This window comes from Anopheles moucheti (assembly GCF_943734755.1).
Source record: "Anopheles moucheti chromosome X unlocalized genomic scaffold, idAnoMoucSN_F20_07 X_unloc_2, whole genome shotgun sequence".
NCBI lineage: Eukaryota > Metazoa > Arthropoda > Insecta > Diptera > Culicidae > Anopheles > Anopheles moucheti.
The window spans coordinates 882,501-888,136 of record NW_026453526.1 but is presented as its reverse complement, the minus strand read 5'-3'; positions in this window follow the sequence as shown (position 1 = coordinate 888,136).

Below are 5,636 nucleotides of genomic sequence, written 5' to 3'. Positions count from 1 at the left end.
CCATCTGCTGCCGGAGCATCGTTATCTCCTGCTGCAGACCGGCGATCGTTGCACGCAGCTGTTCATTGGACAGCGACGAATCGTTCAGGAGCTGTCGGAGCTCCGCCATGTCCGAGATTCCCTGCTTCGTTGCCGTCGCCGAGACTCGCGTAAGCATAACTTTCGGCTCAACAGCCGAAAGGGACCGCCCCACCCTTTCGTCGGTGGACTCCGACCTGAGTCGTGTGGTGCGAGTTGTCGCCATTACTGACGCCCCACTTCAACTCTCCCTTGCGGGAGGACGCTAATAGCGGGCCACGGAGAGGTTTTTCCGGCCTGGTGAGGTGGGGGAAGATGGTAAGAGGACGAATGGGTGCGCGTTGAACTCGCCTCGTCGAGCCGCTTCTTTTGATACCGCACTTTGTGGGGTGGCGATGAAGTTTTCCGCGGAAAATCGCGAAAAACCGCTTCCTGTGTGGTTTTTCCGCCCTAGGGGGGTGGGGGTGGGTGGTATGGTGGTGGGGGGGTATTTTCCCGACTCCCCTCTTGAAAACTCGTCGTTTGATACCCCGCACGACGGTATCAGGGCGAAAATTTTCTTCTTCGGAAAAACGCTTTTCCGCCCGTATCTCTCTGGATGTTGCGAAAATCGCTTTTCCGGCGATGGTTTCCGATGTAATAATTCACCCCGCAACTTTCTTCCAAACACCCGGGAGCTCTACCTCCGCTCCTTGGCCGGGAAAATCGCGGAAAACCACTTTTCGCGGGGGTTTTCCGGGGCTGGGTGGCGGGTGGGTGGTGCTAGGGGGGGGAAACCGCGTTTCCCCCACTCCTCTTTCCGAGACGCGTCGTTAGACACCCCACACGATGGTATCGGGCCGAAAATCTCACACACACAAATTTCACACACACACAAAGAGCGGTGAAATTTCGTCCGGGAGTGCCCCTCCGGGAGCGCTAGCGCTCCAGCAGGGGGGTGATTCGTCCGGAAGTTTTTTTCCTCGCTCTTTTTCACACACACGCCGCCATTTTCGACGAGCACGTGGTTTTCTTTGTCCGCGAATAACTCCCTGAGTTTTTGTCCGATTTCCACGAAATTTTCAACACTTGTCCTTTACTGTGGAGCGCAACTTTTAAGACACCTTCCAGCCGAATCGATCCGCAATGTTCGGAGTTATACAGGTGTGAAATTTCACCACAAAAACACCTGCCGTTCCGCGAACTCCATCAATTCGGCCAATGTTTCTTCACCAAAAGGTGTGGCCTGGTGAGGCCCACAAAGTGTCACTATCACTTTTTCGATGACTTCACTCTTTCGCACAATATATCACAAAAACCGTTTTGTTTAATAACACACGCAAGGGGGGGCGTGGGGCCACCAAATTCGCAGGGGGGGTTCCAGAGGGTACCTCCAACTTTACTGCAAACTTTCGCACCGGTCAAGCGCAAATTGCGGCACTTTTGCTCTGAAACACGGAGGAACGCGGATTTCCGTCTGCTCTCTCTGGAGGCTCGCACCAGACTACACAGGGATAACTGGCTTGTGGCCGCCAAGCGTTCATAGCGACGTGGCTTTTTGATCCTTCGATGTCGGCTCTTCCTATCATTGTGAAGCAAAATTCACCAAGCGTAGGATTGTTCACCCTTTCAAGGGAACGTGAGCTGGGTTTAGACCGTCGTGAGACAGGTTAGTTTTACCCTACTGGTGTGTGCTGTTTGCCGCTATCTTAACGGAATTCCTGTGCAGTACGAGAGGAACCACAGGTACGGACCACTGGCTCAATACTAGTTCGACCGGACTTTGGTATGACGCTACGTCCGCTGGATTATGCCTGAACGCCTCTAAGGTCGTATCCAATCCGAGCTGATAGCGCTTCTCAAACCCATTAGGTGATCGGAAGCTAGCGGGCTTAACAACCCTCCGAGATCCGTCGGTGCTGCCCCGCGCACACTGACGTCTCATCCCCGCTATAGCACTAGACTGAGCCGCAACGGGCGGGAGCACGCTGCACGTGGAAGTACCTTACCACAGGGAACCCTGGTGGCTGTGTTTCCGTCGACCGTGGATACAACTAGTTTCGACACCTTCGACCGCCCGCAAACGACGGGACTACAGGCTGGGAGCTGCGAGTTGTAGAGATGCGTTCGCATCGATCCTCTCAGGCGACCCATGCTTGCTGGTGCTCGCGTTCACTTTGGGAATGGAGTGTTCGCGAGAGTGATTGTTGTGTTGTGTGTGTACAGTTGGTGCTTGCGTGCACTCCCATAGTGGAGTGTTCGCGAGCTTAAAACGCTAAGTCCCGATTAATACTCTCCTCGCAACATTATGTGCGTGGCTCCACGCCAAGTGGGATTAGCGGTGCGAAACGCGATTGGTAAAGTCGATGGTGATGTGCGTACCAACAGGCGATTTGTTAAGTCAAATGCGATCTGTGGTGCAACAGGCAATGTGTGTTTATTATCAGGTGTTGTTGGAAGTCAATACGATTTGACTTTCAAAAATTTTTCTAAGTCCCGATTTTTTTTCTCGTCGAGTAACTACAATGCACTATTTCTATCGCAGCGGACTTGCGGTTCATGGCCTTAATGATCGCGAACGAACACGTATTCGCAAAAAAATTTTTGTATGAAAAAGTCACCACTTTGGTACCTCCATACAAAAGTACCAAGTTCGGGTCGAGTGGTCGATGGACGTCGAAGGTGAAAATTTTTCATCATCGAAAATTTTTTCCAAAGTTGAAGCAAATGGGCCCTAGAGTATGAAAAGTGAAACCACGGATCGATTTGAGAAATAAAAATTTTTGTATGAAAAAGTCACCACTCGGGTACCTCCATACAAAAGTACCAAGTTCGGGTCGAGTGGTCGATGGACGTCGAAGGTGAAAATTTTTCATCATCGAAAATTTTTTCCAAAGTTGAAGCAATTGGGCCCTAGAGTATGAAAAGTGAAACCACGGATCGATTTGAGAAATAAAAATTTTTGTATGAAAAAGTCACCACTCGGGTACCTCCATACAAAAGTACCAAGTTCGGGTCGAGTGGTCGATGGACGTCGAAGGTGAAAATTTTTCATCATCGAAAAATTTTTCCAAAGTTGAAGCAAATGGGCCCTAGAGTATGAAAAGTGAAACCACGGATCGATTTGAGAAATAAAAATTTTTTGTATGGGAGGGCCCCTGCTAGAACATTTTTCCCAAGTGCGACCATTTTACCCAGTGAGTCAAAAAAAAATTTTTTTCACGGTGACTCAAAACTTCAATATTAGACTCCCCTGAGTATGAAAAGTGAAACGAAAATCATTTTTGAGAAGAAAAAATTTTTGTATGGGAGGGCCCCTGCTAGAACATTTTTACCAAGTGCGTCGATTTTTGGGTCGCCGACACAAGCTCGGGTCAAAAAAATTTTTTTTTCTCGGTGACTCAAAACATCAATTTTAGACTCCCCTGAGTATGAAAAGTGAAACGAAAATCATTTTTGAGAAGAAAAAATTTTTGTATGGGAGGGCCCCTGCTAGAACATTTTTCCCAAGTGCGTCGATTTTGGGTCGCCGACACAAGCTCGGGTCAAAAAATTTTTTTTTTCACGGTGACTCAAAACATCAATTTTAGACTCCCCTGAGTATGAAAAGTGAAACGAAAATCATTTTTGAGAAGAAAAAATTTTTGTATGGGAGGGCCCCTGCTAGAACATATTTCCCAAGTGCGTCGATTTTTGGGTCGCCGACACAAGCTCGGGTCAAAAAAATTTTTTTTTCTCGGTGACTCAAAACATCAATTTTAGACTCCCCTGAGTATGAAAAGTGAAACGAAAATCATTTTTGAGAAGAAAAAATTTTTGTATGGGAGGGCCCCTGCTAGAACATTTTTCCCAAGTGCGTCGATTTTGGGTCGCCGACACAAGCTCGGGTCAAAAAAATTTTTTTTTCACGGTGACTCAAAACATCAATTTTAGACTCCCCTGAGTATGAAAAGTGAAACGAAAATCATTTTTGAGAAGAAAAAATTTTTGTATGGGAGGGCCCCTGCTAGAACATTTTTCCCAAGTGCGTCGATTTTGGGTCGCCGACACAAGCTCGGGTCAAAAAAATTTTTTTTTCACGGTGACTCAAAACATAAATTTTAGACTCCCCTGAGTATGAAAAGTGAAACGAAAATCATTTTTGAGAAGAAAAAATTTTTGTATGGGAGGGCCCCTGCTAGAACATTTTTCCCAAGTGCGTCGATTTTGGGTCGCCGACACAAGCTCGGGTCAAAAAAATTTTTTTTTCACGGTGACTCAAAACATCAATTTTAGACTCCCCTGAGTATGAAAAGTGAAACGAAAATCATTTTTGAGAAGAAAAAATTTTTGTATGGGAGGGCCCCTGCTAGAACATTTTTCCCAAGTGAGTCGATTTTTGGGTCGCGACACAAGCTCGGGTCAAAAAAAATTTTTTTTTCATGGTGACTCAAAACATCAATTTTAGACTCCCCTGAGTATGAAAAGTGAAACGAAAATCATTTTTGAGAAGAAAAAAATTTGTATGGGAGGGCCCCTGCTAGAACATTTTTCCCAAGTAAATTCGATTTTACCCGGTGAGTCAAAAAATTTTGAAAAAAATATTTTGCCAAAATCGTGTTCATTGCCTATTATAAGGGACCAGGTCAGCTCACACGCATTTTTGGAGACCATATGGAAAGTGCGTCTGGGATTGCGGAAATTAAGTTTAGAGTGTTAAATGATGGTTTCGCAATCCCGAAAGGCTCAAAATCCACCCTAAGGTCCCCTGGGTGAAATGTGGTTTCCAAGGTGTGAGCGCTATCGGTGATAGAGTTGGAATGTGATTTCCAGAGCGCAGGGCGACTGGGCTTAGAGCGAAAATCATAGACAAGGGTAAGTATTGGACTGAACGACTCGAAGCAAACGAAAATCATAGACAAGGGTAATGGACTTGAACGACTCGAAGCAAACGAAAACCACACACAAGAGTAATGGACTGAACGAATCGAAGCAAACGAAAATCACATACAAGAGTAATGGACTGAACGAATCGAAGCAAACGAAAGTCATGGACAAGAGTACTCAAAAACACGGACCAAACCTCTAGAAGCACACGAAAATCATGGACAAGAGTACTCAAAAACACGGACCAAACCTATCGAAGCTCACGAAAACCATGAACACAGGGATAACTGAGAACGAACCTACCTATCAGAGCATGTGAAAGCATGGACAAGAGTACTGAAAATCGGACCAAACCTCAAGAAGCACACGAAAATCATGGACAAGAGTACTCAAAAACACGGACCAAACCTATCGAAGCTCACGAAAACCATGAACACAGGGATAACTGAAAACGAACCGAACCTCTCGTAGCAAACGAAAAACATGGACAAAATTATTCGAAACGAACCGAAGCTCGATGCGAAAAATATGGAAAAGCAAGCCCGTAAGTCGCACTATCAAGCCCATAAGTCGCACTATCAAGCCCATAAGTCGCACTATCAAGCCCGTTAGTCGCACTATCAAGCCCATAGGTCGCACTATCAAGCCCGTTGGTCGCACTATCAAAGCCCGTTAGTCGCACTATCAGGCCCATAAGTCGCACTATCAGGCCCGTAAGTCGCACCAAAAAGCCCGTAAATTGCCCTATCAAGCCCGTTAGTCGCACTATCAGG